A 24593-nucleotide genomic window follows, 5' to 3' on the forward strand; every position below is an offset into this window, starting at 1 on the left:
CCTCCTCCCCTCAATATTACATTCTGGTTTAAATAAGTTAGTATTCATACATACATTGATTTATTTGGTAGACTGTAACTCCTAGTGGCAGGGCTAATGTCTGTACAATTTTTGCATATATTTACTAAGGATACATTTGTGAAAGGAACTGTAGAATTTTTTCATATTTTCCATTGTGGTTTATTATACAATATTGAATATAGTTGTCTGTGCTCTACAGTAGGACCTTGTAGTTAATCCATTCTATATACAATAGTTGGCATCTGCTAATCCCAAACTCCTAATCCCTCCCTCTCCCTTGGCAACCACAAGTCTGTTTTCTATGTCTATGGGCCTGTTTCTGTTTTGTAGATAGGCTCATTTGTGTCATATTTAAGATTCCACATATAAGTGATATCATATGGTATTTGTCTTTCTCTTTTTAACTTAACTTACTATGGTAATCTCTAGGTTCATCCATGTTGTTCCAAATGGCATAATTTCATTCTTTTTTTTTTTTTAATGTCTGAAGGAATTGTTGAATTATTATAGATGTGGTAAAAACTGATAACCTGATGAAGCAACTATACAAATCACCCAAGAGAAAAATCAAAACCATTGACAATGTGTGAAAATGATATAAACAGAAATGCTGAAATATTCATTTTGGCCTTCAACAGACACATTATTATATGAAATGCAGTAAATGAAACTGTTGGATTTCTCTCTTTCACTGAGAAGTCTCTTTAAAAAAAAAAAAAAAGATTCCTCAAACTCCCCTTTGTTAGAAACCCCAAGAGACTAGCTCCTTCAGTAAATCTAATCCCTTGGACTACACCTAATTTGCATGTCAAGTACGCTTTTCCATAGTCATACATCTACAATTTATATCCCCTGAATATTTTTCTTGGAAGTTCATAGGATGTTGAATTTCAAATCGTATCTGTGATATCTACATTTAATTTCCAGAAGTCACACAAAATTAGGCTCAAAAGTAATAAATCGGCTGCATGAGTGGGAATCTTGCTAATTCTCAGGGAAAGCTGATCCCTGCTAGGGCAGAAGTGGAGGCCAGGCAGGCAATAGGCAGGCTCACTTCCTTCTGGGCTCAGGGATAAGCTATCTCACCCTGCAGAGCGAGAAAGCAAGAAACCTGAAGGCTGGAATTTGGGAAATGTTATGTGAAATCTGAAAACAGGCTTCCCATGAAATGTAACATTTTCTCATTAGACTAATGATTGGAGAACAGCTGTTGACTTTAATTCAGTGAGCTTTGGGGCTTTCTCTTATTGCAGCTTTCATAATGTACAAGTGTTAGTGGAAGGATAAAGTCTGGGGCCTGCAATTAGGTGACCTGAATTCAGTTCCCTTTCCAGCACTAATAGGCTCTGTGATCTTCATCAAGACTTTCCCCTGTCATGCTTCATTCCTACTTATGAAAGACAGTAATAAGTTATCTTTTCGATATTTTGTAATTTTTGTCATTATATTGAAAGGGAAACAGATACTTTAATTAGATACGTTCTTGTCTTTTTTTTCTAATTGATTCAGTCTCTACCTCAAGACGTGTGTACACACACACACACACACACACACGCAAATACATATCTTGTGGCTAAATGGAAAATATTTGTGGGTAACCCTCTAGGCAAAGGTACTTCAGTGTTAAACATCTAAAATGTCTTTGTGCAAGTCTTCATGCGAGTTTCTTTCTTGTCACAGTGAGTTTATTTTATTTTGCAGTTCATATTACCTGCTCTGTGTTTATAGGTATATATTGTACACACCCTTTGGTTAAAATCTCAGCTTACAGATTATTTTTGCTCACATCAAAGGGTCCATTAATTTGTTTTGGTTCATAAAAGTCTGCATTTAGTTCATAGGAAAAAGTTCATAGGAAATATTTAAAGAATGTAACTTTTAGAATTAAATGTACTCTGAGAAAAAGGTAGGGTGTCAATAGATCCTTTTCCTGTGGTTACACAATGACTTTTCTGAAAATATTAAATTATTTATAGAAATGATTTAATGATTTTAAACAGCACACATTCTATTTCTGTTAATGGTAAAACAGTATGTGAAAGAACCTGGATACCCCATGTATTTATTTATATTATTTATTAAACGCAATTTGGGTTCAAAGTGATATGGTAAACTGGAGAACTCCTCAGAATTCATATGTTACAGATGGTAAACATGGAGGGTCTTTAAGCTCCCTGGTTACTGGATTTAAAGTCTAATCTCCTGACTTAAAGTGTTTCTATTCAAAAGAATTCAGTGGACTCTACTATTCCAAATACTTGGCTTCTTGTTGTGGTATAAATCACCTTTTTCCATTTTCTTGGGATTCACAAAACTTTGTGCAGTGTTGAAATAGTAAGTGCACTTATCCAACTACAAAACTTTCAAGCTGAAAGAAAAAGATACTGGATTTGAGAAAACCATAATTCAAAAAGACACATGTACCCCAATATTCAATGAAGCACTGTTTACAATTGCCAACCCAATAAAGCAACCTAAATGTCCATTGACAGATGAATGGGTGAAGAAGATGTGGTTCATGTATACAATGAAATATTACTCAGCCATAAAAACGAAAGTGATTCATTTGTAGTGATGTGGAAGAACCTAGACTCTGTCATACGGAGTGAAGTAAGTCAGAAAACCAAATATTGTATATTGACACATATATATGGGATCTAGAAGGATGGTATTGATGAACCTATTTGTAGGGCAGGTATAGACACACAGACGTAGGGAAGAGACTTAGGAATGCAGATGGGTAAGGAGAGGGTAGGACAAGCTGAGAGAATAGCATTGACATGTATATACTACCATGTGTATTAATAAAATACTTAGCTAGTGGGAAGCTACTGTATAATACAAGGAACTCAGCTTGGTGCTTTCTGATGACCTAGCGGAGCGGGATGGGGGCAGTAGGAGGGAAGCTCGAGAGAAATGGTTATATGTATGCATGGAGCCGATTCAGGTTGTTATACAGCAGCATTTAGAGCAATTATAACGCACTGTACAGCAATGATACTCCAATTTCAAACCTTTTTTTTTTTAAAGGGTTGCAGTAAGACCAAAACTACCATGAAAAAAATGGAACCTATTATCAAAAGGTAGGATGTGGCATTGGGCCAATGCTTATAGAAGTCACTGGTCTTATGTTCTTGCCAGCCTGAAGCAGCTGGTTTCATAGAATGATGAAATGGTGTTTTGAAGACTCAGTTAAAACACCAGCTAGTTGGAAATACCTTGCAGAACTGGGGCCAGGGCCTCTAGAAGGTTGTATATGCTTTGAATCAGCATCCAATATCTGGTGGTGTTTCTTTCATAACCAAGATTCACAGGTCTGGTAATCAAGGAGTGGAAATGAAAGCAGTACCATTCACTAGTACCCTGAAAGTGAAAAGTGGAAGTGAAAATCGATTAGTCCATCTGACTCTTTGTGACCCCAAGGACTATACAGTCCATGGAATTCTCCAGGCCAGGATACTGGAGTGGGTCGTATTTCCCTTCTCCAGGGGATCTTCCCAACCCAGGTCTCCCACATTGCAGGAGGATTCTTTACCAGCTGAGCCTTAAGGGATGCCCAAGAATACTGGAGTGAGTAGCCTATCCCTTCTGCAGGGGATCTTCCCGACCCAGGAATCAAAGCAGGGTCTCCTGCATTGCAGGCAGATTCTTTACTAACTGAGCTATAGTGACACACTCCTAGTATTTTTTTCTTGTTTCTGTAACTTTATGCTCTGCTGGCCTACTGATCTTAGTTCCAAAGGAAAGATGCTTCCACCAACAAGAGTCCATTGAATTGGAATTTATGACTGTCATCTGATTACACTGGGCTTCTCACTTCTTTGAATCAACAGGGAAAGAACAGTGTTACTCTGTTGGCTAGGATAATTGATCATGACTACCACAGGAAAAGGGCTTCTCTGATAGCTCAGTTGGTAAAGAATCTGCCTGCAATGTAGGAGACCCTGGGTCAACTCCTGGGTCAGAAAGATCTGCTGGAGAAGGGATAGGCTACCTACTCCAGTATTCTTGGGCTTCCCTTGTTGCTCAGCTGGTAAAAAATCCACCTGCAATGCAGGAGACCTGGGTTGCCTGGGTTCAACCCCTGGGTTGGGAAGATGCCCTGAGAAGGGAAAGGCTACCCACTCCAGTATTCTGGCCTGAAGAATACTATGGGATAGCAAAGAGTTGGACATGACTAAGTGACTTTCACTTCACCACAGGAAAATTGGAGTACTACTCTACAATGGAAGTAAGAAAGAATAAGTCTGGAATACAGGAGATCCTTTAGAGTATCTCTTGGTAATACCATGGACTTGTGAATAAAACCAATGAAAAACTACAACTCAATTCAGGCAAGATTGTTAATGTCCTAGATCCTTCAGGTATGAATTTTGGGGTCATCACACTGAGAGAAAATTACAATGAGAAAAAGTACTTGCAGGAAGCAAAGGGAATAGAGATTGGGTAGTGGAAGGAGGTTATAAGTAGTGTTTATAACCGCATGATCAGTTACAGAAATGAGGACTGTGATTTTCATGAAGATTTCTTTCTTATTTTGTTGTAAATATGTTTGTGTACATACACACACAGAATAAGCAAATACATTTGTCTTCTTCCTCTTTAAAATCTCTTTATCATTTAACAAATACTATGACACAAATGTATTCACTTTGTATCATGATGTTTAAGTTTTATTAGTTTTACATCATAGTATTTTTTTAAATTTTATTTTATTTTTAAACTTTACATAATTGTATTAGTTTTGCCAAATATCAAAATGAATCCGCCACAGGTATACATAGTATTTAAGTTATGAGATATCAAGGAGAAACTAAACATTACTTAAGTGCTTTATCTCCTCTTATGAGGAAAAGTTCAGTGTGTTTTCAGCTGCCTTCAGGATACCTGTATCGTGTTCAGTGGAAGTATGATGACCATGCTTTTGTCTTTATTCAAAGACTAAGTGTGGCTTAAGAAGATGTGTTTAGATGCCAAGTTGACAAAGGGTGAACTTGTGATGGTTAATTTTATGGATCAACTTGGCTAGGCCACAGTACCCATATATTTGTTCAAACATTATTCTAGATACTTCTGTGGTATTTTTAGATAGGATTAATGTTTAAGTTAATAGATTTTGAATAAACCTTCAAAACATGGGTGGACCTCATCCAATCACTTGAAGGTCTTAATAGAAAATGACTGGCTTCCCTGCAAGAAAAGGGAATTCTTCCAGAAGAATGAGCTTGAACTGTGACATTGACTCTTCCCTGGGCTGCAGTCTGTCTGCCTAATCTGCAGATCTGGGACTTGCCAAGTCCCCACAATTACATGAGCCAATTCCCTAAAATAAATTTCTCTCTCTATATACATACTTCCTGTTCTGTTTCTATGGAGAACCCTGACACCTTAAAAACCAATAATAACAATTTGCTGTAATATAATGGAGTTCCACTAGAATTAACTAATATAGTGGAGTTCCACCAGAATTAAGTTCAATGAAGGCAGGGGTCTCTTTTTATTATTATTACTTTGAATGAAAGATTCTTTCAATTATATAGTGCTTTAAAACTTTCAGAAGTTTCCAATACGTGATTTTGTATAATCCCTTAATGTTGCTGTTGTTGTTCAGTCACTTGGTTGTGTCTGATTCTTTGCGACCCCATGGAGTGCAGCACATCAGGCTTCTCTGTCCTTTACCATATCCTGGAGCTTTCTAGCCCCTTTTTAAATCCCCTTTCCCTGTTGGCTCAGTGGTAAAGAATCCACCTGCCAAAGCGGGAGATCCAGGTTTGATTCCTAGGTTAGGAAGTTCTCCTTGAGAAGGAAATGGAAGCCCCCTCCAGTATTCTTGCTGGGCAATCCCATGGACGGAGGAGCCTTGCGGGCTACAGTCCATCCTGCAGTGGCAAAAGAGTCGGACACTCCTGAGTGACTAAACAACAGTAACAACAGCCCTTATATTGCCGCTCTCCCTTCCCTCTTCCTACTGGTAGCCACTGGTTTGTTCTCTATATCTGTGAGTCTGCTTCTGTTTTGTTCACTAGTTTGTTGTAGTTTTTAGATTACACATAAAAGTGATATACAGTATTTGTCTTTCTCTGTCTGATTTATTTCACCTAGCATGATGCTCTTCAAGTCTGTCCACATTGCTTCAAATGTCAAAATTTTATTCATTTTATAACTGGGTAGTATTCCATTGTGTGTGTGTGTGTGTGTACACACATATATACATACCACCTATTCTTTATCCATTCATATGTCCATGGTCACTTTTGTTGCTTCCTTACCTTGGCAATTGTAGAAATGCTGCTATGAACATTGGGGTACACTCATCTTTCCAGATTAATGCTTCTGTTTTTGTTGGCTGTATAATTAAGAATGGAAGTGTTGGTCATATGGTAGTTCCATTTTTAAGTTTTTTGAGAAACTTACATACTGTTTTCCAGGGGCTCCCCAGGTGATGCTAGTGGTATAGAACTTGCCTGCCAGTGCTGGAGATGGGTTTGATCACTGGGTTGGGAAGATCCCCTGGAGAAGGAAATGGCATCCCACTCCAGTATTCTTGCATGGAGAATCCCATGGACAGAGGAGACTGGCAGGCTATGTCCATATGGTCACAAAGAGTCAGACACGACTGAAGTGACTTAGCCTACTGTTTTCCACCAGTGGCTGTACCAATTTACACCTTTACCAACAGTGTAGGAGGGTTCCCTTTTCTCCACATCCTCGCCAGCATTTGTTATTTGTGCTCTTTTTGATGATAGTCATTCTGACGGGTGTCAGGTGGTATCTCATTGTGGTTTTGATTTGCACTTCCCTTAATGATTAGCGATGTTGAACATCTTCTCATGTGTCTGTTGGCTGTCTGCATTTTCTCTTTGGAAGAATGTCCATTTAGTTCTTCTCCCCATTTTTTAATCAAGTTGTTTGTTTTTTGATGTTGACTTCTATTAGCTATTTATATCAATATATGTGGGATGTTAATCCTTTAGCATTTGTATTGTCTGAAAATATCTCTCATTCAGTAGGTTGTCTGTCATTTTTTCAGTGGTTTATTTTGCTGTGCAAAAGGTTGTTAGTTTAATCAGGTCCCATTTGTTTAGTTTTGTTTTTGTTTCCATTACTGTAGGAGATGGATCCAAAAAATTATTGCTACAATTTATGTCAAGAAATTTTTGGCCTATGTTTTCCTCTAGGAGTTTTATAGTATTTGATCTTACATTTAGGTCTTTATTACATTTTGAGTTTGTTTGTATGTGGTGTTAGTGCTTAGTGACTCAGCCATGTCCAACTCTTTGTGACCCCTTGGACTACAGCCTGCTAGGCTCCTCTGTCCATGGGGAATCTCCAGGCAAGAATACTGGAGGGGGTTGCCATGCCCTTCTCCAGGGGTTCTTCCCAACCTAAGTATCAAACCCAGGTCTCCCACATTGCAGGTGGATTCTTTACTGACTGAGCCACCAGGGAAGCCCACATGGTATTAGAGAATATTCTAATTTCATTCTTTTACAAATAGCTATCCTGTTTTTTGAGCACCATTTATTGAAAAGACTGTCTTTTCTCCATTGTAGACTCTTGCCTCCTTTGTTGTAGAATAATTGACCACAAGTGAGTGGGTTTATTTCTGGGCTTTCTATCCTATTGTATTTATTTATGTGTCTATTTTTGTGCCAGGGCAATACTGTTTCAATTACTGTAGCTTTGTAATATAGTCTAAAGTGAGCAGGTGTGATTCCTCTAGCTCTGCTTTTCTTTCTCAAGATTGTTGTGCTATTTGGGGTCTTTTGTGTTTTCATACAAGTTGTGAAATTATTTGTTCTGTGAAATTGTGAAGTTTTGTTCTGTGAAAAAAGTCATTGATATTTTCATAGAGATTACACTGAATCTATAGATTGCCTTGGATACTATGGTCATTTTAACAATATTGATTCTTCCAATCCAAGAATGTGGTATGTCTTTCCATCTGTTTTTGACATCTTCAATTTTTCATCAACATTTTTCAGTTTTCAAAGTACAGGTCTTTTGCCTCCTTTGGTAGGTTTACTCCTAGGTATTTGTTTCTTTTGATGCAGTGATAAACAGAATTGTTTCCTTATTTTCTCTTTGTGATATTTCATTGTTAGTGTATAAAAATGGAGCACATTTCTGTATATTGTTTTTTGTCCTGCAAATTTACCAAATTCATTGATGAGCTCTGGTAGTTTTCTGGGCTTCCCAGGTGGTATTGTGGTAAAGAATCTGCCTGCCGATGCAGGAGACCTGGATTCAATCCCTGGATCAGGCTGATCCCCTAGAGTAGGAAATGACAACTCCTTCAGTATTCTTGCCTGGAAAATTCCGTGGACAGAGGGGCCTGGTGGGCTACAGTGCCTGGGGTCACAAAGAGTCAGATATAACAGCACACGCCGTCTGCACACACACACAGCATAGTAGTTTTCTGGTGGTATCTTTAGAATTTTCTACGTATTGTGTCGTGTCATCTGCAAATAGTGATAGTTTTACTTTTTCCTTTTCAATTTGGATTCCTTTTATTTCTTTTTCTTCTCTGATTTCTGTGGCAAGGAATTATACAACTATGTTGAATAAAAGTGGTGAAAGTGGACATTCTTCTCTCATTCCTGATCTTAGAGGAAATGCTTTCAGCTTTTCACTATTGAGTGTGATGTTAGCTGTGAGTTTTTAACATATGGCCTTTATTATGTTGCAATATAGTCCCTCTATGCCCACATACTGGGAAATCTTTATCATAAATGAATACTGAACTTTATTAAAACTTTTTCTGCACCTACTGAAATGATCATATGTTCTTTATTCTTCAATTTACTAGTATGGTATTCACATCAATTGAATTGTGGATGTTGGTATCACATCCCAAGGCAGGGGTTTCTTGATCTCTGATCTCTCTACCACTCAAAATATTGCCCAGGAAGTCAATATATACTGTTTAATTAATGAATGATAAGTTTTCAGAGGGACAATCATTTGGTAAATGAAAAACTACAAAGTTTATGAAGGGATTAATCAAACCTGTTAAATACTTAGAGTTTGGATTTGATGATGATTGATAGTCATTGATAGAGAGCTGGTCTTAGAGGAATAGTAGAGACAGAAGGCAGTTTAACATTGATTTAGGACTTGGTTAAGAAATTGCTACAAATGTATATCTTTCAAAGAATTTGGTAATAGCGGTTCTTTCTCTGTATATGTTTGTATCTCTCTCTTTCTCACATACAGATATGCATACATAAAGTAACAGGTGGGCCATAGCAAATTTTCTTAAAAGTTAAGGGAGTTCAGTAGACAAAATTAAAGACTGTAGGGGAAGAATGATTCACACTTGTTGGGAGTAATACTTAAGAAGAGCTTTAAAATATAGGTTTACTCACTAGCTAGCTGTTTGACCTTTGGCAAGTCCATTTGCTGTGCTGAGACTCTGCTTATTCATCCATAGAATAAATATAATGATTTCTACCTCACAGGATATAACTGGAGACTAAAACACAGCAGAGTTCCCAGAATGTTTAATTGGTGAGTGTAGCAGTTTTAAAACTTGGCGATAAATTCTCTAACACTCCTTGAGATGTTCTACCCACTTGAATCTGGTTTGAACAATAGGGTATCAAAACTGATGATGTGCTATTTCTGACACTAGGTCAAAAAATGCTAGACAGCTTCTGCCTTGTGCTGTTGCAATACTGAACCATCATGTAAGAAATCTGACTACCCTGAATCTACCTGTTGTGCTGGAGAAGGCCGTGTGCAGGCACTCCAGCGACAGTGCTAGCTAAGTCCAGGCTACTGCCATGATGGGCTCAGATGGAGCTGGATGCAGATGGCAGGGAGCTGTCATAACCCCAGTCTTCTCTGTTCTGAGTGAAGGGCCTTTCATGGGGCTGAGGAAAGAGGAAAATGGTAAAGGTTTTAGATTTAGACCACTACTGTTGGGCACAGGAGAGGGAATTGCCTAAGCAGAGGCAAAGATATTACTGAACAACGCTGCATTATGAGTCCACAAGGAATTGTAGATGGAGAATCTGTCATGGCAGCAAACTACAGCACTGTCACTTCCCTCTCGGGTGATATCAACCAAATACAGACTCTGAAGAGGAAATGCTTGTGCTTGGTTGAAGGCTAGATAGTTGCAGGATCAGTGTGCTGGAAGTATGTGGTAAGACAGGCGAAATGAAAAGAAATTCAATCAAGTTTCTATCTACTTCGTGCCAGGCACTCAATACGTATTGACATACAAGTCAAGAATGCTGGGGAGGCAAGGTCTAGATTAGTGAGGGTGAACTCCCTCAGTCTTGGGAAGGAAGGTTTGAATGAGAACAGAGAGCAATTGTAGGAGAGGGAGGCAGTGAGAGATCCTGACAAGTTGGAGACGATGGTGAGAGAGTGAGATTCTAAAGTTTAAACTATCAAAGAAATACTATATCTTCTTGGTGACAAGGTCTTGAAAGTTGAGAAGCTGTCTTTAATGAACTAAAGGAAATGGTAGACAAAAGGGATTCAAAGAACAGGGAGGCTAGACATATTTGTCCCATCCTTCTGGACCTTCAATCTGCCTGACATAAAGATAAGATGACTGCTACGGACTAACTATCTGTGTCACCTCAAAATTCACACGTTGACATCCTAAGCACTGTGATGGTATTAGAGCCTTAGCCTTTGAGAGGCAAGTGATTAGGTCGTGAGAATGGCATTCTTGTGAATGGGATTTTTCTTTCATAAGAAGAGATCCAAGGGAGCTTGCTCCACTCCATCTCTGCTTTCCATTGTATGAGAATGCCAGAGACAAAATTCTGCAAGGCCTGATGAGGATGCTCTTCCTCACCAGACACTACAAGTGCCAACATCTTCATCTTGGAGTTTTGTTCCTCTAGAACTGTGAGAAATGTTTATTATTTAAGCTTCCCAATGTATGGTATATTTGTTACAGCAGCTTCAGCTGGCTAAGACTATGACTTTAAGGGTAAGCCTTGAAGGATGAATAGGATGCTTCCATATATATTTTTTATAACAGTGAGGAAGGATATAATAGTCACAGGGAACAGATTCAATAGGAAATCAGAGATAAGAGCCCAACTAAGTGCTTCCATGGTGGCTCAGATGGTAAAGAATCTGCCTGCAATGCATTAGAGCCCAGTTCTATCTATCACTGGGTTGGGAAGATCCCCTGAAGAAGAGAATGGCAATCCACTCCAGTATTCTTGTCTGGGAAATCCCAAGGACAGAGGAGCCTGGTGGGCTACAGACCACGGGGTTGCAAAGAGTCGGACACGACTGAGCGACTAACACGCTTTCACTCAACTGTATTCAAATAGTATTAACAATGAGGCTGCTTGATTTAGTGATTAGATAAGCTATGAGCCAAATTAGCCCAGCTGTTTTCTTAGATATTGGCAACAGGAAGTGTTTGCACAGGGCTAAGTGGGGTTAAGCTCTATATGAGGCAGAAGACCCCTCTGAGTGTCAGCTTTTCAATGAATTTAGTAATATTAGATGTTTAAAAATGATCATTTCTGTTTCTGACACTAAAATAACTCACTTAATTGTGACTGTAAACACATTGGTTATAAAAATATACACGAAGTGTGTGGAAATCTATGTGAAAGTATATAACCCCTGTAATATAACTATGTTCTAAATTCTGTTGCTCATACACACATAGAGGGCAAAAGAAATCCTGACTTCTAGCCAAATGACATTACCAGTGAAACTTGAACGAACGTGCTTAATTGAGATTTTAGGAGCCATCAGACAGCTGGACAAAGGTTGTACTTTTCCCTCTATCCAACCAAGAACATGAACGACGGGCTTTATGAGTTCATCATTCATAGTGCATTGTACTGTCAGTCTGAAAAATAACAGTTGAGCTAGAATCGCTCTGTAGAATGAAGATCCCCGAAGGCAATGCATGCGGAAATCCTACCACTAATTACTGCCTGTGCTGAACACGCTCATCAAGCGAGCCCAAGCCCTGCATGCTGCTTTAGGCTCAGGAGGGCGCTGTGATTCTGAGCACAGAGGGCAGCTAGTGAGCTCCCAGTGACCAAAGGGTATGTCAATTAACATGGATCATGAGAGAATTGCCTAAAGTAGCTGTTCTCAGGCTGCTGCTCAGCGGAGCAATTCAGTAAAGCAGACAGAAGCCATGCTTTCGGCATCGCTTGTCTTGATCCCAGATATGCCAGCTGCCGAGTCTCTCTGAGGTCTGGCCTGCATCGCTGCCTTCCTCTTCGCTGTTTCTACAGTCACTGCTTTAATTAAATTCATCAGCCCTCATCGAGGCTATGTGATGTTCTGATGGATCTCCTCCTTCCCTCCAGATACTCTACTCACTTTTAAAAAGTATGTTTCTCAAACACAAGTTGATTATTTCATTTATTTAAAGGTGAGGTTGCTATTTAGCTGAAGAATCCTTCTTTGGGTCCAAGGATGTGACTAGATTGTGTCCAAAGGGACACGAATTGATGAGCGCATGTTCTAGCCTATAGACTTGGAAAGGGCTATGTCTTTGTTCACGCCTGTCACGTTTCCCTCCCAGGGTGCATATATGATCTTGGGGGCTGGATCAAGCATTTTAGGACAGCTGTTCAAGATGCCAGAGCAACAAGATCCAAGAGGTCTGGAACTCCAAAAGCCCTATGCCGCCCTGTCAGCACTGGCTTGCTTATGCTTGGATCGCTGTGTGAGAGAGAAATAAACTTTCAGATTGTTTAAGACACTATTAATTTGGCCCTTACTGTGGCAGTAAAACCTACATTCTAAGACACTTTGTTTCAAAAGCTCTCCAGGGTTTGAAGGTAAGTCCCTCTCTCTAGGGAGGACATTTAGTATCTAGGTTCAACCCACCTTTGCAATTTAATTCCCTGCCACTTGTCCTGTGCTCAGTCGCTTCAGTTCTGTCCAACTTTTTGTGACCCCGTGGACTGTAGCCCGCCAGGCTCCTCTGTCCATGGGATTATCCAGACAAGAATACTGGAGGGGGCTGCCATTTCCTTCTCCAGGGGATCTTCCCAACCTAGGGTTTCAAACCCATATCTCTTTCATCCCCTGCATTGGCAGGCAGGTTCTTTACCAACTGTGCCACCTGGAAAGCCTATGGATACACTCCTCTAGCCAAATTAGTCCTCTCTGTCTACCACACATACCTTTATTTAGTGGTTTGACACATGTTGTTCCCTCTTTTCCCCACTTACAAAAAAGCTTCTCATTCACCTTTCAGATTCTGAAGGGATGTGCTGCTTTCTTGGGTTTCTTGCAATTATTTTTCCTGGCAGATTTAATCTCTTCTTCCTCAGGGCTTCTAGAGCACCGTGTGTGTGTGTTTAAGAAAACGATAGTCATATACTCATTTCTTATAGTTTCTTGCATTATTTGTGTTTATCTTCCTCGCTAGGAATTATTCCGTTACAGTGTTATTGGCCAGAATTGGACGACACCCTAGTCCTCCAGCTTCAGTCTTGTCACAGCAAAGTAAACAGTGAATGATCAGAATGGACACAAACCTGAGCAATCTGTCTCTCATGAGGATTGGAACCCTGAGTGAAATTGACATTCTGTTTGCAAGGAGGAATGGAGTGATGGTTTGGAAGTACTTTATTTTTTTTTCCAATGAGTATGTTTTTGACAATGGTAGGGAGACTGGGAAATTGAACAGCATGGGGCAGATGCCTTTGATTACTGGATTCAAGCTGGAAAAACAGTCCCTGACAAACTACAGTCATTATTGTGTATTTCTAGAACTTTGAAAGATAAGGAGGAAATCTGCAGAGTAGCCCCCCTAAGGGATAGGAAGGGAATTGGGCCATTGTAGTCCCTGAAGACAGGCTTTTCTTGTTTCGCTGGTTGTGGAGATGTCTTCCTTAGTATCCAACATCAACAGCTGCCCTTTGACACTGAGATTCTGACATGTCTGACTAGGACAGTCCCAGTTGGTGTGGAGTGCAAAAAGTCACAGCTGGTGCATTTGGTTTAATTTGCTTTACCCCGGTCTCAGCCTTAAACAAAGAATTGTTTAACCTCCTCCACCCTCAACATTTGTAAATGAAAAATCTATGCATCTTAGCATCTTTAATTTCTGTGGAAAAACACTCTGCTCTCAGGTGTACCCCAAGTGTCCAAGCTCTGTGAGATGGATCTATGGACAAGACGTTAATGAATTCTAGTTATATTAAACCAGGAGACATTGGAAAGATAATGCACATGTTTAAAGTTACAAATGATTTTGAAAATAAGCCAGTGGTATAATATTGTTCTTGTCTTCCCCTCCACCACCTTATTGCAATATCTTAATAAGCTTTGTAGAGTAGAGAAAGCCTAAGGTTGAAAAGAAAGAAAGGAAGGTAGTCACTTAAATATAATGGTTGAGAACTTGGGTTCTGAAGTCAGAGTGTATAGGTGGATGGCTTGGTTTCATTGTACAATACAGAGAAGGAAATGGCAACCCACTCCAGTATTCTTGACTAGAGAATCCTGTGGACAGAGAAGCCTGGTGGGCTGCCATCTATGGGGTCACACACAGTTGGACACAACTGAAGCGACTTAGCAGCAGCAGCAGCAGCATTGTACAATAGAAGGCTACTTAAACCTGCTGTACCTTTAGCTTTCTTATGTTTAACCTGGAGATGATGTTACTGTCACCTCATAGGTCTTCTTTAAGAATTAAATGAGCTAAATATATAAGATCTTCCTTTAGTACTGGCACATAACTAGTACAATAAATATTAGAGCTATCTATGACTATTTTATGTAGCATTCATTTGTCAATTAATACTCCTTTTCCTTGATCTCTTAACAGCCTGAGATGCTGGACTGTTTCAAACATCATATCATATTGCTCACATTGGTGACCTTATAAAAAGAGAATGTCAAGAATTTAATATCTTCTTTTCTAGGATACTAAAACATGAGTTGGTAGAATATAAGTTGATGTCTCAGTAATGACTCCAGATTGGATTTAGAAAAAAAGAGTGTCATTATATTGGTTCTTGTGAAAGTGTGAATCAGACTGCATATGATGGAATTTTGTAGGTAGACGTTTGGAGGTGGTAGTGGATAAAAATCATAAATGTGGGGGAGGAGAGGGTTTTTAAAATTAACCCACACAGCATTTTTGGCACATAACTTTCTCTTGGCCACCCCTGAGACAGTGTGAGGGTTTGAAGTGGATTTATGCCCAAATTCTTCAAGGCATAATTTAAAAGATTTTAAGCAAAATGTGCTGCCACAATGAACACACACTCTATGCTTTATGAATGGCCTGTTTATTGCTGTAGTTCCGCACAACTGGAAGAAACTGGTCTAAACTAGTCAAATTCATGCAGAGTCACGGGCTTGTGCTCTAAATCTATCCCTCACTTCTAAATCCACTTTCAACTACTGTAATGTGTAGATATTGCAATGAAATATACTGGGTTGTGCACCTTCTGAACGACTCCCTGTCTCTCACTATTTAATGTGGAGCCTGAAGGAATTTCTGCTTCCCAGGCTGCAGTGTGTTCTTCCGCCCGTGCAGGTCTGGCTGCAGGAAATAGCAGCTCAATCTTTGAAGCAAAGACTTTTCCTCTGCCTCTCCGAGTAAATAGCCCAGGAGAGCTTCCTCACCCCAAGGAAGTCGAGATAAGTGTGTGATAGGAAGGGAGAGAGCTGTCTTTGTGTCTGTCAGAATGGCACCCGGAGGAAGGCAGCTGGTCTGCTGAGTGATAAGGTTAAGGTTACAAAGGCAGAGATAAAAAGCCTGCTTGGTCAAAAAGCATTACAAACCAAAAGATTACCAACAGGAGTTTTTAGCATTACACCCCAAGCCTGTTTCTGAACAAAATGACGGTCTGTTCTGGTTTTTTTTTTTTTTTTGAGGGGATGTGAGACGTATACGTCACTAAGTGGAAGAAATGCAGGACACACACACACTCTCTCTCTCTCTCTCTCTTTCTCTCTCTACTGGCTTTACTAGCTGTAGGTGGCTGACTCCTTCCCCAATGCAACACTTTAAGAAATCATTGCCAAGGACCAGAATAGATGGACAGAGGATTTTATTGCTTGAAGCAGGAACTTGTATTGCCGGCGTTGGTGGTGGTAGTGCTGGTGTTGGTGTTAGAAGTCAGGCAGCGCTAGGAGTAAAACACCCAAATGTAAGAGCTGTGGCAAGCAGTACAAACTCAGTACCCTTACCTGCATAATATGAAATGATACTATCACCTTGACCTGGCTCCTTTCACACTGGGTGTAAAACAGTCCCTCATACCCCACGGATGGGGTTGCCATCCTTCCTCACCCTCATATATGCTGGAATAATGAGTGAAATGACTAACTCTGCCTACAAGAGACCTGGCAAAATATATGCCGCAATACAGGGGCCTTAAAGGGAAATCCCTATTACTTTCCAGTTTTAAAGAACAAATAGAACTTTTCTCTCTTGCTAGTTTCCTTCCTTGAGGTGTGATTTCAACCCTTATGTTTTTTCCATACCTCCAAGCAACAGTCCCTAGTGGAGCAAGAACTCCTGAACAAGAGCTTGTATTTTGTTGACTCCTTGCCAAGTCAGATCGGTCTTACTGAGCAAGGCCATCAGGGGGAGCTCTCTGAGCTTCTGTGAGTCTGGGAGAAAGACAAGGCAAGACTTGTTCAAGGTCACAGAGTTGCAGGACCAATAATTTCTGCATGCAGGGACCACAAAGGGCTTCCCTGGGGGCTCAGCTGGTGAAGAATGCATCTGCAATATGGGAGACCTGGGTTCGACCCCTGGGTTGGGAAGATCCCCTGGAGAAGGGAATGGCTACCCACTCCAGTATTCTGGCCTGGAGAGTTCCATGTATAGTCCATGCGGTCCGCAGAGTCAGACACGACTGAGCGACTTTCACTTTCAGGGACAACAAAGACCACCCTTCCCTTCCTACCCAGTAGGTTTGCTGGGTAGAAAAAGAAGCAGCCCAGCAGAAATGAGGACCTGGTCAGCATTTAAAAGGAAATGCGTACAGAGGAATGCTTGATGGTTGGATGAGGAGGAGATTTTTGAGTAGAGAATAGTGGGCATTCCTGTTAGCTGCAGGCATAGTTTGTAGGAATCTAGACCTGTAAACATGGATGAGAGAGGCCCCAGCAAAGACTCTAGCTTCAAGGGTGGAGTCAGCATCTAGTGGTGGTCTACTGATGGAATAAGTACCAGAGGTGATTAAAAAACAAAGGCTATTTTTGTTGCCTCCTTTACAGGGTTTGTTGGGGGCAGAGTGGAAGAGCAGCTGCGATGATACTAATGCAGAAGACCAGGTTAATTGGTTTTCAGAATGATGGAGGAAATTGCAGATGACACAAGATGATAGAAAAGGGGGAGATGTATATACGAACCCTTTCATGAACCTCTGTGAGCCAGAAAGCAGAGATCTGAAGAAACCAGAAGTTCCAGAGATGTTGCTCCCAGTGGGGGAGTCAGATTTACTGTTCTGAGGCCCAATTAAAACCCTGTCATCTAGGATGACTTGGGAAAGTGTGTTTGGTTTACACATAGCCATCTAACAGTATCTCTCCATCCCATCACAAAGACATTCAGAGCTTCAGATATCACTTTCCATCTCCAATATGTCCAATTTTATGATTTCCCCACCCACAGCCTGAACTGTCTTTTTGTTGATAAAACAAAAATGCAAAAAAGCAAGAGAAAGCAAATACAAGGCGTAGCTTTTTTCTCTCTCAGATTCCCAGAGAGAATCCCACCAGCGATGCCACATTTACCGGTCACCGCCCTGTAGTAACACTGTCTCCTAGAGTCTCCTACGAAAATGATTTCTCGAGAACTTTCCATGAGGCTAAGCGCTGGCCTTCTGCCCGGTAGAGTGAATGACAGGCTCGTCAGTGGCGGCTCTGACCTCAAGTTCTGGCTGGCACAGCCCAGGTGCCCCGACATTAGGGAGACGCCACCGAGATGCTCACACTGCTGCTCTATGAATAGCTCCTTGCAGTTGTGGTTGTTGCTCCTGGAACAAGCTGGATTGAAGGAGTTCTGTGTGCAGCAGGCTTTGCCAGACTGTGGGCTGCATGCGACTTTTTATTCCCCCCTTTGGTATGTTCAACTTGACGGTTGTATTTTGACCTCCTTGTTGGAAACAATGGGACAGTTGGGGCACATTAATGACTCTTTTCAAAAAACATGTTTTCTAAACTGAATTTGGAGATTTACGGCTTCAGATGAGTGAAACAGTTCCAAGTGTTATTTGCTTTTTCAGCTCAACCAGCTATTTCTGAATTTATAAGTGGAAGAATTTCAGAATAAGAAAGAAGTCCAGGAGGAAAGAGAGGCTCACAAATGGAGAGAAAAGGGAAAGAGAGAAATAGATAAAAAACAGGGAAAGAGAGTACAGTGAAAAGAAATTACTTGTGGAAATATTTCAAAGGTCAGAGTGGTTTTTTCTTCTTTTAGTTTATCTTCATTTATTTATCAATTCCCACTGCCTTAAACTGTAACTACAACAGTGATAATCATTTGTTTTAGTAAATACGAATAACTTCTACAGCTTCTACCTGCAGAAAATAACTACTAAGAATTTTCATATGTATTTCAAACTACTTAAGCTTACATATAGTTACTAAATATAGGATTCCTGCCAATTGTGTTTAAAATCTTCAAATGAAGAAAAAATTCATTGTGCTTTAATTCAATAAAGCTTCAGAGTGTGGGGCCTTTATCTGTCTGCAGGTTACTCAGCTCTTTCATTTTACTGGTAGGGAGGCTGAAGTCAGACAGGTTTAGTGTATTTTTGTTTATGCATGTGGCTCAGTGATATAAAAAGTATTAACTGATAGGTTTCTTCCTCACAGGCCTTCATATTTTTAATCATTGTCTTCTCTCAATTCTTTAATTTCAAGTAAAAGGAGAAAAGCCAGAGTCTAGGGGTCACTCACAACATCTGAGACTCCCCAAGCTCCTTGGAGCTTAGAGGGAAAGGGCAGAGGGAAGAATGGCCCTTTTGGAGCAGGTCTGTCTCCCCTTCGGTAATGGGATACTCAAGAGCAGAAAGGACCCGTGACTCCCATCAGTCCAGAAGGCTGGGAGTTGGCGGCCTCACAGAGTGCTTATACCACATTGTCTAGACTAGAGGCAGCCGAATGAGCATGCAGAGCTGCTCTGAGGAAAATTGCATGTCTTCCTCTCTAAAGACAATCTCAGGAGAAGCTGTATTCATTCTTTCATTCATTCAACAAATTTCCAGAGAATAGACATGTGTGCAGGGCTGAGATTCAGGAGCACATAAAAGCCTTCATGGAGCCCTGTATCCTAGTGAACCATCTCAGTCACCCAAAGAAGGGCCCGTGTCAGCTTAGGCAGAGGACAGTGGTTTGAGAAGTAAAGAGCAGTAACTTATAGCATGATGGAGAAGCAAGAGGCCCAGTGGAAAAAGGCCACCCCCATGGATGACAACAGAGATGCCATCAACGAGATAGGATGATTCTCTATATTCCACCAGATGCCAGACAAGGAGGAGACCTGGGTATTCCCTGTCCCACTCACTCCTGTAAACTTCTAAATACCCTGAAGCTTAAGCTTCATCTCAGGCAGGAGAAAATTAGTGCATTTGCAGAGAAATCAGTAAATTCATAAAATAACTTAAAATTACTGAAGTAACTTAGTTTTCTTGGAAATGACTAAAGTACTTTCTTTCTTTCTTTTTTTTGGAGGGAGGCCTTAGATGAAATACAAAGAACAGCATTTTGTACACCTAAGTTTGTGGTCTCTGAAAAGTAAGCCTCCTACAGTGACAAGAGCAAAAATCACATCCAAAAAACAAATTTACTGAGTGTGTGTTTATGTATGTGTTTATGTGTGTGTGTGTGTGTGTGTGTGTGTGTATGCATATATCTATATATCTATATATATCTTTCCAAGGGAAAAAGTCCTAGAAAGCTGCCCAAAGAGGATCTGATATCTAAACTCAGGGCTGTCTGATTTCCAAACCTGAGATTTCTTTTTTATTTTTTCTTGGTAGGGGAAAACATAGGTTTATTAATTATTTGTGCACATCGATGCCTTGGATTTACTAAAGAAGGAATAGCCACCAAAAAGAAAAATTTGGCACTTGTCAACAGATGCTGCTCCTGTACGAAGTCTGGTGCACTCCCAAGGGATAGATTTCCTCCCCAGGGATCGAACCCAGGTCTCCTGCACTGCAGGCAGATTCTTTGCTGTTTGAGTCACCAGGGAAGCCCCCAGATAGATTTAGGTTTGTGGCTCAGATGGTAAAGAATTCACCTTCAGTGCAGGAGACTCAAGTTCAATTCCTAGATCGAGAAGTTCCCCTGGAGAAGGGAATGGCAACCCACTCCAGTATTCTTCAACTTCCCTGGTGGATCTGACGGTTAAGAATCCACCTTCAAAGCAGGAGACCCGGGTTTGATCCCTGGTTGGTAAGATTCACTTAGAGAAGGGAATAGCTACCCAATCCAGTGTTCTTGCCTAGAAAATTCCATGGACAGAGGAGATTGTCAGCTACAGTCTATGAGATTGAAAAGAGTTGGACAAGACTGAGCAACTAACACTTAGGTTTGTAAATTTCTTGGTCAGCTGCTCAGTCATGTCCGATTCTTTGTGACCTCATGGACTGCAGCACGCCAGGTTTCCTCATCTTACACCATCTAACACAGCGTGGTAAAACTCATGTCTATTGAGTCGGTGATGCCATCCAACCATCTCATCCTGTTGTCCCCTTCACTGCCTGCCTTCAGTCTTTCCCAGCATCAGGTCTTTTCCAATGGGTCAGCACTTCGCATCAGGTGGCCAAAGTATTGGAGTTTCAGCTTCAGCATCTTTCCTTCCAATGAATATTCAGGACTGATTTCCTTTAGGATGGACTGGTTGGATCTCCTTGCAGTCCAAGGGACTCTCAAGAGTCTTCTCCAACACCATACTTCAGAAGCATCAATTCTTTAGCACTCAGCCTTCTGTATAGTCCAACTCTCACATCCATACATGACTACTGGAAAAATCATAGCTTTGGCTACACAGACATTTGTCAGCAAAGTAATGTCTCTCCTTTTTAATATGCTGTCTAAGTTTGTCATAACTTATCTTCCAAGGAGTAAGCGTCTTTTAATTTCATGGCCGCAGTCACCATCTACAGTGATTCTGGAGCCCAAGAAAATAGACTGTCACTGTTTCCATTGTCTCCCCATTTATTTGCCATGAAGTAATGGGACCAGATGCCACAATCTTTGTTTTTTGGATGTTGAGTTTTAAGCCTGTTTCACGCTCCTCTTTCACTTTCATCAAGAGGCTCTTTAATTCATCTTCATTTTCTGCCATAAGGGTGGTATCATCTGCATATCTGTGGTTATTGATATTTCTCCTGGAAATCTTTATTCCAGTTTGTGCTTCGTTCAGCCCGGCATTTTGCATGATGTACTCTGACTATTAGTTAAATAAGCAGGGTGACAATGTACAGGCTTGATGTACTCTTTTCCCAATTTGCAACTAGTCCATTCTTTCATGTCCAAGTCTAACCATTGCTTCTTGACCTGTGTACAGGTTTCTCAGGAGGCAGGTCAGGTGGTCTGGTGTTCCCATCTCTCGAAGAATTTTCCACAGTTTGTTGTGAGCCACACAGTCCAGGGCTTTAGCAAAGTCAATGAAGCAGAAGTAGATGTTTTTCTAGAATTCTTTTGCTTTTTCTATGATCCAATGGATATCGGCAATTTGATCTCTGGTTCCTCTGCCTTTCCTTAATCCAACTTGAACATATAGGAGTTCACGTACTGTGCAGCCTCACTTGGAGCATTACTTTTCTAGCATGTTAAATGAGAGCAATTGTGCAGTAGTTTGAACATTCTTTGGCGTTGCCTTTGGGATTGGGATGAAAACTGACCTTTTCCAGTCCTGTGGCCACTGCTGAGTTTTCCAAATTTGCTGGCATAGTGAGTACAGCATTTCAACAGCATCATCTTTTAGGGTCTGAAGTAGCTCAACTGGAATTCCATCACCTCCACTAGCTTTGTTCATAGTGACACTTTGTACAGTCCCCTTGACTTCACATTCCAGATGTCTGGCTCTAGGTGAGTGGTCACACCTTCCTGGTTATCCAGGTCATTAAGATCTTTTTTTGTATAGTTCTTCTGTGTATTCTTGCCACCTCTTGTTTAATATCTTCTGTTAGGTCCATATTGTTTCTGTCCTTCATTGTGCCTACCTTTGCATGAAATGTTTCCTTGGTGTCTCTAATTTTCTTGAAGAGATCTCTAGTCTTTCCCATTCTATTGTTTTCCTCTATTTCTTTGCATTGTTCACTTAGGAAGGCTTTCTTATCTCTCCTTGCTATTCTTTGGAACTCTACATTCAGATGGGTATATCTTTTCCTTTTCTCCTTCACCTTTCACTTTTCTTTTCTTGGCTATTTGTAAGGCCTCCTCAGACAACCATTTTCCCTTTCTGTATTTCTTTTTCTTGAATTCTGACTTAAATTGAAGAATGTAGAGAAAACCTCTAGGTCATTCAGGTATGACCTAAATCAAATCCCTTACGATTATATAGTGGAAGTGACTAATAGATTCAAGGGACTATATGCCTGAAAACCTATGGACGGAGGTTTGTAACACTACAGGAGGCAGTGATCAAACCATCCCCGAGAAAAGGAAACATAAAAAGGTTTGAAAATAGAATTTTACAATTTAAAACACCAAACTTGCAATGTGCTAATGAGATTAAAGTTTTTATATTTCTATTCCTTGAATACTGTCAATGCTTGAGCCTGAATACTTTTTGGGGAGATAAAATAGTTAGCAGAGGTAAGAATATAATTCTTAAAGTGAAAGTGTTAGTCGCTCAGTGGTGCCTCACTCTTTGAAATCCCATGTACTGTAGCCTGCCAGGCTCCTCTGTCCAAGGGATTCTCCAGGCAAGAATGCTGGAGTGGGTAACCATTCCTTTCTCCAGAGGATCTTACTGACCCAGGGATCGAACCTAAGTATCCTGCATTGCAGGCAGATTCTTTACTGTCTGAGCAACCAGGGAAGCACTATAACTCTCAAATGGATAAGTAATGTTATTGAAAGTTAACACGTAGAACTGAACCATTCCAGTGGAATGAATCTATCCTAATAAATATTCTCTAAGCTAATGTAAATTTCAGCTGAACCAGAGTTATTATTTCAGGGCTTGATATTGTGGTAGGCGCCAATTACACTTTTATTTAGGCAGCATTATATAAATTCTGAAAAAACCAAAGGGTATGCCAACAGAAAGAAATATGACTTGTATAGGGAAACCATTACTTTTCTTTTCCTGTGATTGTGAGGAATAAATTTGCTTAAACCAGAAGCTAACTTAGGAGACATGTGTTTTTAATATTTCAAGGATTTTTTTAGAATATAAATCAGTGAGTCTCATGCCCTATTAATTATGGAAGTGTTCTAATAAAAGTTTTTGTGGAATCACCTAGCAATTCAAATTTGCAAAAACAACACTCTGCCTTTCATTCCATGTTTCTTAGTAATATGCAATATAAATATAAACTATAATATAAATGTGTGGATATTTGGTTTTATTTGCATTCTTAAATAAAATTTTGATTAAAATATTCCAATAAACGTGCTTTGAAGGAAAAAGTAACTGAAATATTTTATAGATAGGATGAAAGGTAAATATTGAGAGATTCAATATTTTACCAGCTATAAGCATATTCTTCAGGAAGGGTCAGTAATAAAGGTCTCAGGCACTTAATCAAGGTGCAATTTAAATCAATGCAATAAAAAAGCTTTTGCATATGGAGGGGTGCAATTTGCATCAGTTTCTCTCCAAATTCTACCATTATTATTAGCAAGCTCTCTGAGTTCAGTAGAATGTCAGCTAGTTTATGTGGTTCTTCAAGTCCAAGCCACACTGAGTAGACACTTAATTGTTGTTTAGTCGCTAAGTCAAGTCTGATTCTCTGTGACCCCATGGACTGTAGCATACCAGGCTTCCCTGTCCACCACTATCTCCCGGAGTTTGCTCAAACTCATGTCCATTGAGTCAGGGATGCTACCTAACCATCTCATCTGCTGCCCTCTTCTCCTTTTGCCTTAACTCTTTCCCAACATCAGGGTCTTTTCCAATGAGCTGACTCTTTGCATCAGGTGGCCACAGTATTGGAACTTTAACTTCAGCATCAGTCCTTCCAGTGAATATTCAGGGTTGATTTGCTTTAGAATTGACTAGTTTGATCCCCTTGCTGTCCAAGGGACTCTCAAGAGTCTTCTCCAGCACCACAATTCAAACCCATCAGCCTTCTTTATGGTCCAGCTCTCACGTCTGTACATGAGTACTGGAAAAAACCATAGTTTTGACTATATGGATCTTTGACAGCAAGGTGATGTCTCTGCTTATTAATAGGCTATCTAGGTTTGTTTAGAAAGAATAATGGAGTGGGTAGCAATTCCCTCTGGAGAAGGCAATGGCACCCCACTCCAGTACTCTTGCCTGGAAAATCCCATGGATGGAGGAGCCTGGAAGGCTGCAGACCATGGGGTCGCTAAGAGTCAGACACGACTGAGCGATTTCACTTTCACTTTTCACTTTCATGCACTGGAGAAGGACATGGCGACCCACTCCAGTGTTCTTGCCTGGA

The sequence above is a fragment of the Bison bison genome, unplaced genomic scaffold (genome assembly GCF_000754665.1).
Source record: "Bison bison bison isolate TAMUID 2011002044 unplaced genomic scaffold, Bison_UMD1.0 scf7180017864490, whole genome shotgun sequence".
Taxonomy (NCBI): Eukaryota; Metazoa; Chordata; class Mammalia; order Artiodactyla; family Bovidae; genus Bison; species Bison bison.